Genomic DNA, 12,116 nt, shown 5'->3' on the forward strand with positions numbered 1-12,116 from the left:
CCCCTCAGGGGTGGGCTTTGGCCTTGGGGGCACGAGGGTCCTGCATATGTGTTTGCCCAGTGGAGCTGGAGGGATCGCCCCAATGGCTCTTGCCTCTGCCCTGGGGTGCCTTGCCAGGCCCAAGCCAGCACAGCCTGGCCTGTCTGGTGGTCGCCCGCTGATCCAGGACCAAGGTCCAGACCCCCGCCCACCCTGCGGCCCTGGCAGGTCTCTGCTCAGAGTTCAGCGGAGCCTCCATCAGTCCGCTTGGGTCCTGAGAGCCTGGGGGTGTTGGTGGGGGTGTGGTAGGTGAAGGGGCCCCGCAGGGTTGGCGAGGGACGGGGCGGCTTGGGCAGAGCCTGTGCAAGGAGGGCTTCTCGGGGGGCCCTGCTAGCTGGCCCCTTGGAAAAGCAGGAGCCACGCTGGCCAGCTGGTGGGGGGGGACCTGGAGGGAGCAGCGCACACCCCAGGGGCGGTCTTCCACGCTTGAACAAACGGGCTCTGGGATAGCTTCTGGGTCGACTTCCACCTTCCAGTTTTGAGATCCACAGTTGGTGCTCCCACAATGCTCAGGTTAGGGCCATATGACTTGGGACCCCCTGACCCCACCCCTGCGAGGCGCCTGTCACCGGAAGCCTTATCGATAGCACAGCAGTCGATGAGCGCGTATCTTGCATGGTCTTTGTAGTTGATGCTATATCCTCACAAAAGAGGAAGCCAGAGAATGAGTGTTATTTGGGGAATCATAAGGAAGGAAAAATACATTTATACTTCCGTGCTGTATTTATCAGAAGAAATCGATCTATTGATGGACCTGTGCAGTTAAAACCTGTGCTGTCCGGGGTCAGCTGTAGAGTCAAGGAGATTGTGAAGTGTTTCCTGTTTGTCCAACGCCAACTGCCACCCTCCCTACCCACCCTGAGCTGCAGGACGGACAGTGGGACAGCCCACAGGACACACTCAGAGTCCAATTCTTCAGGCCCCCCAGCATGCACATGCAGCTCTGTGTGATGTCACAGGACACTGTGCACCTGCTGAGGCCCAGACCCACGGGGTCTCCAGGGGCGCTCTGACGCTGTCCCTAGCCTCTGGAAACCCCCATCTGATCTCTGGAAGCGGAGGTCCGCAGGTCGGCAGCGGAACGAAGGCTGTGCTCCCGGATTATGCGGTATGTGTCTTTGAGGTTGGGTCTTCCCTCGCGAACTTGGAGGTTCGTCTGAGCTCAGGTGTGTGTCAGGAGCTGATTTCTTGCCCCTGCCAGCTGCCAGGCTCAGGGCGCAAACACCCGCCTGCCATCCCAAGACACTCGCAGGGTCTCCAATCTTTGTCTCTTACAAATAAAGTGCTGTGAGCGTTTGTGTGTGAATGTGTTTTCCTTTCTTTGGGGTAGATGCCCAGGAGTGCATTGGCCGGGTTGGGTGTGCAAGTGCATGTGTGACTTCACAAGAAACCGTGTCTGCCTGCAGAAGCGCTGCCCTGTGCTCACTCCTGGAGCTGTGTGGTCACCGGGACACTGTGGATGTCATTCTTCTTCATTGTTTCAAGACAGCTCAGAATAAACTCCTCTTTATTCCTCACTGGGCTTTTGGCAAGAATTGCCTCAACCCTGTGGATCAATGTGGGAGGAACCGTCGTCTTTGCTGTGATGTCTTCCAATTCACGAACATGGTATGCCTCTCCCAAGCCCTTAGATCTAACATCTCTTCGTGAGCATTGTGTAATGCTCCTCGTGTGGACTCTGTACACGTTTTGTTAGATTTATACCTAAGTATTTTGTAATTTTTGACTAGTTGTAAGTAAGATGTAAGACATCTTTAGTTTTGGTTTCTTTTTTTTCTAATATTTTATTTATTCACGAGAGACAGAGAGAGAGAGAAAGAGAGAGAGAGAGGCAGAGACACAGGCAGAGGGAGAAGCAGGCTCCATGCAAGGAGCCCAACGTGGGACCCGATCCTAGGACTCCAGGATCAACTCCCTGGGCCGAAGGTGGTGCAAAACCGCTGAGCCACCCAGGGATCCCCAATGTTGTTTTTTTTTCATGTTTGTTGTGATTGCATAGAAATGAAATTGACTTTTGTTGATCTTATATCCTGTGACCTTAACTAAATTCGCTCATCAGTTGTAGGAGTTTTTGGTAGATTCCTTGGGATTCTATTTTCTTTGTAGTCAATCATGTCATCTCCAAATAAAGATGGTTGTATTTATTTATTTCCAGTTTGGATGCCTTTGATTTATTTTTATTTCCTTATTGCAGTGGCTAGTAGAGACTTCCTTGCCTTATACCAGAACTTAGAAAAACGTCCAGTTTTTCACCCATAAGTGTGATGTTAGCTTTAGATTTTTGGTAGATGCTCTTTATGAAAAAAAATTTCATCTTTTGTTCCTAGTGTGCTGAGAGTTTTCTCATGAATGGGTTCTGGATTTTCTCAAATGTTTTTTTCTGCATAAGTTTATATGATAATACTTATTTTTCTCTTTAGCCTGTTGATATCAGTGTGTTGATATGGTGTTTGAAAATGATTGATTTTCAAATATTGAACCTGCCTTACATACTTGGAATAAATCACATTTGATCTCTGCGCTGTTGGATTCAATTTGCTAATGTTTCATTGAGGATTCTTTTCATGTGGTTTCTTGTGTGTGTGTTCAGGTTTTTAAATAGTTATAGTACTGTTTAGATTGTCTAATCTTGAGTTTTGGTGGTTTGTGATTTTTGAAAAATTGGTCCACTTCTCCTAAGTTGTCCAATTTCTGAGGGTAAAAGTGCTCCCACCCTCATATTCTTTTAATGGCTGCGGGATCTGTCATTATATCCCGGTTCATTCCTAATACTGATGGTTTGTGCCTTCTCTCTTTCTGTCTTTGTCAATCTTGATAGAGGCTTATTAATTCTAGTGGTTTTTTTTTTTTTTTAAGAATTCTCTTTTTGTTTCATTATTTTTTTCTAAGTTTCTATTTTCTATTTCATTGATTTCTGCTATATTTTGTATTTTCTTCTGCTTTCTTTGAGCTTGCTTAGTTCTTTTTCTAGTTTCTTGAGGTGGGAACTTAGGTCATTGATTTATGATCTTCTTTTCTGATGTACACATAATGCTATAAATTTCCCCATCAGCACTGCTTTAGTTACATCCAGCAGCTTCTGTTGTTGAGTTTGTTCTTTTTTTTTTTCCAATTCAATTTCAATTTTTTTTCAAAGAAAATTCTTAATTTTTTTTGAGACTTCCTCTTTCAGAAATGTGTTGTTAAATTTCCATGTAAATATTTGGTTCCACTTTAATTCCATTTTTGCTGTGTGATTTCAATTCTTTTTAAATTTGTTAAGGACCCAGGATATGGTCTGTATCAGTGAGTGTCGGTGGGCACTTGAGAAGCATGTGTATTCTGCTGCTGGGTGAAGAGTGTTCCATAAACATTAATTCTATCCTGATGGTTAATGGTGGTGTCCAGTTCTGTTATATCCTGGCCCATTCTTGATTTTGTAGTATTATCAGTTGCTGAAAGTCCCCAACTTTACCTGTGGATTTGTCAGCTTCCCCTTTTCACTCTCCTGGTTTTGCTTCATGGATTCAGAAGCTCTGTTGTTTGATATGCTCACATTTAGGACTGTTGTACCTATTGGGTAGATTGGTTGTTTTATCCTTATGTAATGTCCTTCTCTGTTGCAGTTAGTTTTCTTTGCACTGACGTCTACTTTACCTCAATGTAACGCCGCCATTCCTGCTGTATCAATATAAACAATATTTGTGATTCATGTTTACGTGATATATCTTTTCCCAGCCTTTGACCTTCAGCCTTTTTGTGAAGTGAGTGCCTTAGAGGCACCGTATAGTTGGTTCATGTTTTATCCATTCTGCAACCTGTCTTTTGATTGGTATATTTAGACAACATACATTAAAATAATTATTGCTCTGTTAGGCTTTACTCCGCTGCTTTATTATTTGCTTCCTGTAGTTCTCTTCACATCTCATTCCTGTTTAGTTTTCCTTGCCTTCCTGCGGATTTCTTGAGCCTTTATCACAATTCCCTCCTGATTTATCTGTTACATTTTTAGTATATTGCCTTGTATAGTTTTTTAGGAGTTCCTCTAGGCATTTCCACATACATATATGACTGCTGTCACTTTGAGTGAATATAGAAACCTTACTTCTGTTAATGTCCTTTTATCCTCCAAAAATTTTTTTTAAGATTTATTTTTATTTATTTATGATAGACACACACACACACACACACACACACACAGAGGCAGAGACACAGGCAGAGGGAGAATCAGGCTCCATGTCAGGAGCCCCACACGGGACTCGATCCCAGGACTCCAGGATCCTGCCCTGGGCCAAACGCAGGTGCCAAACCGCTGAGCCACCCAGGGATCCCCCTATCCTCCAAAATTTTAAAGTATAGTTTTCTCCAGTGTTTGCTGTCCATTGAGGAGTCACATCAGATGGCGTGAGAAGTTCAGTCATAGGACAGGATTACAGAAACTCATGAAATGAAGTGGTCTGTTATGTCTGCCTGTGATTTCAGCCTTTGGTCTTCTTCCCTGGATGGAGATTTGTCTGAGGACCTTCCCTCAGCCATTCTCTAAAGATAGGTCTGATAGCGACAGATTCACTCGGTTTCTCTTCATCTGGGAATATCTTTATTTCCCTGCATTCCCCAGGGATACTTTCACTGGCGATTGACACTTCCTTTCTTTCATCGCTTGAGGAATGTTGGGCTAGTCACTTCTCCCCTCCAAGTAGTAGCCAGGCCTGACCTTGCTTAGCTTCCGAGGTTGGGTGAGATAGGGCATGTTCAGGGTAGCATGGCCATAGACCAGGCGACTCAGTGTCGCCTGACTACTGTGGCTGCAAGTGAGAAACCTGCCATCATTTGAATGGTGCCCCTCCGCATGTCAACTATGTCCGGCTGTTTTTAAGATGATTTTCTTCTTTGCCTTCAGTTTTCAGTTTTTTATTTTTTTTATTTTTTTTTTTTAATTTATGATAGTCACAGAGAGAGAGAGAGAGAGAGAGAGAGGCAGAGACATAGGCAGAGGGAGAAGCAGGCTCCATGCACCGGGAGCCCAATGTGGGATTCGATCCCAGTCTCCAGGATCACGCCCTGGGCCAAAGGCAGGTGCTAAACCGCTGTGCCACCCAGGGATCCCTGTTTTTTTTTTGTTTTTTTTTTTAGGATTTTTACTTTTTTTATTGGGGGCTGGTGGCGAGGGAGGAGAGAATCTCAAGCTGACTGCACACCCAGCACACAGCCTGCCGTGGGGCTTGATCCCACAACGCTGAGGTCATGACTGTAGCTGAAATCAAGAGTCGGACACCCAACCGACTGAGCTATCCAAGTGCCCCTGGATTTCAGAACTTTAATCATGGTGCGTCTGGGTGTGGATCTTTTTAGGCTTTCCTACTGGGGCTCCTTGAATCTGTAGGTCTATGTCTTTTGTTAAAATTGGGACATTTTCAGACATTATTTCTTTAATTATTTTTCTGTGCCTCCATTCTTTCTGTGGCTGGGGACTCCACTGATACCATGTTGGGCCTTGTGTTCCTGGTCACGATTTCTGAGGTTCCATTCATCTGGTTTCTGTGTCTGTCTTCTTTCTGTTGTCCAGAGGGAGGAAACTGTGTCTGTCTTCATGCTCACAAGTTTTGTCTTCCGTTGTCTCTACTCTACTGTTGAGTCCACCTGGCAACATATTTAACTTCCATACTGTATTGTTCAGTTCCATTAATTTTTACTTTATAGAACATTGTGTTTTAGAGAGAGGAAAGAAACATGCAACTTGTTTGCTGAGATTTTTCAGTTTCTTCATTTGTTTCCAGAGAATTTATATTTGCTTTTAGAAGCATTGTTGTGATGACTGCTTTAGGACCCATGTCCCGTCATTCCATCATCTGGTTCATCTTGGCCTTGGCACCAGTACATTGTCTTTCCTCACTCACATTGTCCTTCCCAGTTCTGGACTTTCTCTTGCAGGATTTTCTCTTGCATCCTGAATGTTTTGGTTGCTCTGTGAGGACTATCTTAACTACTGAAGTCTCCTATTGTATTTAGCAAGGCAGCCCCTCTTCTTTGCTTCTGAGGTAGAGTTTCTGGCCTCTTTTTGTGGGTGCACAGCCCTGGTGTTTGGTTCTCAGAGTCCTTGCCGCACTGCCACCTATGAGGCGGGTGAGCTCCTGCTGGGCCTGGGGCTCACGACACCCCCTCCCCTTCCCACTTGGCGCAGAGCAGCACCGCTGTCCTCTGTTCTGTGGCAGCTCAGGGCCCAGGCTTCTGGCCCTCCAGACCCGAGGTCCCAGCCCGTGTGTCTCCTTCCTGTGGCCTGGTCCCTTTGCAGCGTCTGTTGGACTGCATCCAGCAGGAAGAGCTGGGAGTGTCTGTGCCACCGTCTTCTAGAACTGGAGGTTCACAGTGCATTCTCTGGAAAAGCAGGAGCCTCTGTGGCAAATGGTCGGACACACGGCGGCCCTGGGGGTGTCGGCTGCTGGGCCCTGGACACACTCTGGACACAGCGCTGGGGGCGAGGAGGCAGCAGCAGGAGGGAGCGGCCCAGAGCGTCCTGCAGCGGCCCAGGCCCAGTCCCTGGCGCCAGGGGCCAGGACTGTGGTGACACAGGACAGAAGGCGAGGGGCCCGGGGGTGCAGACACAGGGCTGAGAGGAGGGGTGCTCTTGCGATCCCGGGGCGAGAAGGGGCGGTGCAGGAGGAGGCCACTTTTTTCAGCCGTCGCAGCCCCAGAGATAAAAATAACAGTGTGTAGCATCAGCTGCTAATCTTGTTGCTAGGCAGGGTTCAACCCCGGAGTGTCTGGTGCTAAGCGAGTGGCGCTTCCTGGGCTCTGACGCTCAGCCGCGGGCCCAGCCCCGGTCGGGGCACAGGGAGTCAGGGCGTCCTGGTCTCTCACCTCTCAGGCAGACGGGGCACGCATCGCCCCCCCACACTGCGTCAGCGCGCAGGCAGAGGGTACCCAGGGAGCACCCCACAGACGCAATTTCCCGGGGAACGTGCCCCTGCCCTGGCCTGTGCATGGCTGGGAGTCCCCGGGGGCTCGAGTGGGCAGGTGCTGGGGCCAGAGCTGGGCCGCGGGAGGCACCGTGGGTTCTGCACAGCTGCTGGCCCTGCCTGGCGAGGGGGCGCCTCAGAGAGGCTGCAACTGAAAGGGCGCTTCAGGCCTGCGGTGGCCAGACAGTTGCTGAGTCCAGATGAAGAGCTGCAGGTGCGGGGGAAAGAGGACACGGGGCCAGCCCGGGTCCCTGGGCTGCAGACGGGAGGGTGTGGGGGACAGCCCTGCTCCCCAATCTGCCCTTGCCCCACCTTGGGCCCCACCCCTGCTTGGACTCAGTGCCCTCGGGGCCGGTGGGGAGAGGGCCCGCTTCCCAGGCAGCAGCTCCAGCCCTCGGCTCCCAGCCCAGGGCCTCTGCCACCGTGTGGGGCCAGCGTGTGCCTGGGGACCGTACCCAGTCTCTAGGCCACACTCTTCACCCAGCGCCCACCACCACCTCCTCTCTGGCCCTCCTCAGGAAGGCCACCGAGGTCACCCCAGGGCCCCTGCTAAGTGCCAAGGCTGCTGACTCCCGCCCAAGCCCCCACCCTCCAGGTGCAGGAAGGCAGAGGGTTGTGTGTGGCCTTTGACGTCCACAGAGGACTTCCCATCCTCCCACCGGCAAAAGCACCCCAAAGAGGCTTCATACTCCTGAGAAGCTGCCCACGAATCCAAACGCTCAACTCCCAGTTGGAACCCAAGGTAGTGGACTGATCAAAAAATGAGCTCACGCCCAGTCTCAGGCTGGCCTCGTAGCAGGAAGGCACTCAGAGAATTCGGCAGCTTTCTTGGCGGTGGGGTATGAGTGAGCCCCAGCCCCTCCTGCCACAGATGGGACAGGGGGCCAAGCCGAGCCTGCGCCTCAGCCAGGAATCCTGGGGGACCGCCTGTGCTCCTGCCTTTCCTTCTGGGCTCCATCCGCCCCGAGGAAGAGAGGTGGGCACAGAGCTGCAGCTTATGGCCTCTTGCGCTCTTCACGCTGATTTGCCAGGATAATGGCCTGACAGCATTTGGGCTTGGGGCCAAAGTGGGAGGAAAATGCATGAAAGAAGACCCTTTATTACCTCCCATATAGCACTGGGGAGGAAGAAGAATCCAGGCCTGGGCCACGTGTTTGGCGTAGAGGGCAGGACCCTGGCCGGCAGCCATGGGGGCCACGGGAGAGCAGCATGTCTGCTCCCCCGGAAGCAGGAGGTGGGCCTGCCAGGCCGGTCCCCTCCTACGGGCTACCAGCTGTTCTTTTTGTTTGTTTTAATAACAGCTTTATTGAGGTATAATTCACATAGCATAAAATTCACCCTTTTAAAGTGTGCAATTCAGTGGTTTTTAATGTATTCACAGAGTTATGCAACCATCACCACTGTCTAAGTTTAGAATATTTTCATCACCCCCCAGAAAACCTCACACCCATAGCAGTCACTTCCCATCACCCCACATACCTACAGGCCTAATCAACCACCAGTCTCACTTCTATGCCTATGAATCCACCTGTTTCATAGGATGTAGTTGGACCCCTACCTCACACCACACACAAAAATTAACTCAAAATGGATCAACTACCTAAATAAAAGAGTTAAACTGGCAAACTCCTAAAAGGAAACAAATCTTCCTGACTTTGAATTTGATAATGGCTTCTTATACATGGGGGAAAAAAAGGTGCAAGCAACGACAACAACAAAATAGATAAAATAGACTTTATTAAAATTGAGATTCCTGTGCACCAAAAGGCATTTTCAAGAAAGTGTACATACAGGGGTGCCTGGGGGGCTCAGTCGGTGAAACGTATTCCTTCAGCTTAGGTTGTGATCTCAGGGTCCTAGGATCAAGTCCTGCATCAAGTTCCCTGTTCAGTGGAGAGCCCACTTCTCCCTCTGCCTCTGGCCCCCACTCTCCAAATAAATAATTTTTTTTAAAATAAAAGAAAGAGGGGATCCCTGGATGGCTCAGCGATTTAGTGCCTGGCTTCGGCCCAGGGCATGATCCTGGAGTCCCAGGATCGAGTCCGACATCAGGCTTCCTGCATAGAGACTGCTTCTCCCTCTCCCTGTGTCTCTGTCTCTGTCTCTCTCTCGCTCGTTCTCTCGCTCTCTCTGTGTCTCTCATGGGTGAATAAATAAAATCTCTCGAAAGAAAGAAAGAAAGAAGAAAGAAAGAAAGAAAGAAAGAAAGAAAGAAAGAAAGAAAGGAAGGAAAGAGGAAAGGAAGAAAGAAAAAGAAAGAAAGAAAGAAAGAAAGAAAGAAAGAAAGAAAGAAAGAAAAGAAAGAAAGAAAGAAAAGAAAGAAGAAAAGAAAGAAAAGAAAGAAAGAAAGAAAGAAAGAGAAAGAAAGAAAGAAAGAAAGAAAGAAAGAAAGAAAGAAAGAAAAGAAAAGAAAAGAAAAGAAAGAAGAAAGGAGTTTGTGAGGACCTGCAGAACTCGGGACACTTGTGTGTGAAGACTTGGAGAACTCGGGACACTTGTGTGCTGATGTGAAATGGTACAGCTGCTGTGGAAAACAGTGTTGTGGTTCCTCTAAAAGTTAAACACAGTTACCTTATGACCCAGCAATTTCATTTCTAGGTATTTACCCAAACGGATGGTAACAGGACTCAAACTTGTGTTCATACATCATTGCTCGCAGCAGCATTAGGCACACTCGCCAAAAGGTGGAAATAACTGAAATGTCTGTCAGCTGGTGAATGGATAAACCAAATGTAGCATAGACACACAGTGGAATATTGCTCAGCCATAGAAGGAACACCTTTCTGACACTGCCTATGACATGGATCAACTCTGAAAACATTGCACTAAGGGAAATGAGCCAGACACAAGAGAACGAATGTTGCATGGTTCCACATATCTGAGGTACCTAGAACAGACACCCTCATAGGGACAAAGTAAGTTAGAGGCCCTTTGGGGCTGGGGAGGGAGGTTGCTGAGGAGTTTCTGTTTGGAGCAAAAAAGTGTTTCGGGAAGAGGTGGCAGTGGTAACATGACGCTGTGAAGGTACTTAATGCCACTGAATCGAACACCTAAAAATGGTTGAAAGAGCAAGTTTTATGTTAAATATTGTTTTATCACAATCAAAAAAACCTTTAAATTTTTTTCTGTGTATTTTGGCTCCTGGGAACAGACTGTCTGTACAAATTAATTTACCTCTTAGTTTCAACATCTGTAAAATGGAAACAGACATAATACCTATTTCATGAGGTTACTGTAAACATCAAAAACATAGCACATGTAACCACTTAGCACAAAGTCTGTTATGTAGTAAGGACACCATAAGGGATCTGTCATCATTATTTTTATTATTATTATTTTTAAAAGATTTATTTCTTTTAGGGGCACCTGGGAGACTCAGTCAGTTAAGTGTCTGCCTTCAGCTTGGGTCGTGATCTCACATGCTCAGCGGGGAGCCTGTATCTCCCTCTCCCTCTCCCCCCCCACTCTCTCTCTCTCTTGCTCTCACTCGCTCTCTCAAATAAATAGATAAAAAGATTTATTTCTTTTGGCGGAGGGGCAGAGGGAGAGAATCTTCAAGCAGACTCCCTGCCAAGCATGGAGCCCAACTCAAGGCTTGATCTCACAATTCATGAGATCACGACCTGAACCAAAACCCAGGGTTGGATGCTCAACCAACTGATCCACCCAGGCACCCCTATCACTATTTATTTTTATTATTTTTACTCTGTCTAGACAGACATCTAATTTTGTGCCATCTATAACATGACCCTTCATTGAGCTTCCCCTTCCAGTTATGGTGAAATCGTTGGGCAGATCTGTTCCCACAGGGACCAACTAGTAAACCTGGATGAGGAAAAAAAATTGGTTTATGTAGTCAGCTGCAGATGACCAGGAGTTGAAGAGTCCAGTCCCCAAGAAGAGGAGAGTTGGACAGAGGTGAGTGGACAGGTCGCACACCATCTCCCCTCCAGATGTTTACTGATTCTTACCTTAGGAAGAGAGGTAGGAAGCTGAGCACAGAGCTGCCACTGCTAAGAAGCCAGCAGAGCTTCAGCAAGTTCATAGAGGAGGGGAGGTAATTTTAATTTCAGTGCTGAAATGGCCAGGACTGAAGAGGCTGGAGGCCCCAAGGTCAGACATTTCCCCTCAAAGCCTTCGCCTGCATATCAAGTACATGTGGTAAGAAGCTAAGAAGCTAGTAAGATAGTTGGGGAAAAGCTGAGTGGTATTTTCAATTATTTCATGGTTACGAAGAGACAAAATGGGAGTTCAGGATCCGAGCTGGGAGCTGGGGACAGCTACACCCCACGGGTAGGCATGAGCCAGACGGACTGGGACATCAGGACTGTAGTCCTGCCTCACGTGCCTGGACCGAGGGAGTCGGCCCAAGCCCAGCTGCACCCGGGGTCCGAGATGGACCCTCTGTGGAGAAAGCCTCTGTCATTTCTTTCTTTTTTTTTTTTTAAGATTTTATTTATTTATTCATGAGAGACACAGAGAAAGAGAGAGAGAGGCAGAGGCACAGGCAGAGGGAGAAGCAGGCTCCTTGCGGGAAGCCCGATGCAGGATTCGATCCCGGGACCCTAGGGTCACGCCCTGGGCCGAAGGCAGATGCTCAACCACTGAACCACCCAGGCGTCCCAGCCTCTGTCATTTCTCATGGACAGAGTCCAACCTTCAATTATGAATTCTGAGACATACAAAAAAAAAAGGGAAAAATTCTCAGATGACACAGATACTGGAGTTATCAGATTTGAAAATAACTACTATTAATATTTTAAAGAAAATAGTAAGATGAATTTCACTAACATATTCTAGAGCTGAAAACACAGTAATTTATATTTAGAACACAATGTGTGGTTTTAACATGAGACTGGAGGAAGAAATCTCAAGGCTGATGCATTGAGGTGGAAGAGAGAGAAAAGAGGGAACATGTTGAAAAGTTCTGAGATCCCAGAAAGAAGCAAGAAAAGAAAGATTTCTTCCTGGAGAAAAGAAATGTTGGAGGACATAAAGGCTGAGAATTCTGAAAACCAGAGAATGCCTTGAGTCCACTGATTGAAGAAACTCCACGAAGCCCACCAGGAGAAGCACAAAGATTGTCTCAAAGGAGCTAGGACTATCAAGCAGCTTCAAAAGAGTCACAATCAGACAGCGCAG

This window comes from Canis lupus, chromosome 16 (genome assembly GCF_011100685.1).
Source record: "Canis lupus familiaris isolate Mischka breed German Shepherd chromosome 16, alternate assembly UU_Cfam_GSD_1.0, whole genome shotgun sequence".
NCBI lineage: Eukaryota > Metazoa > Chordata > Mammalia > Carnivora > Canidae > Canis > Canis lupus.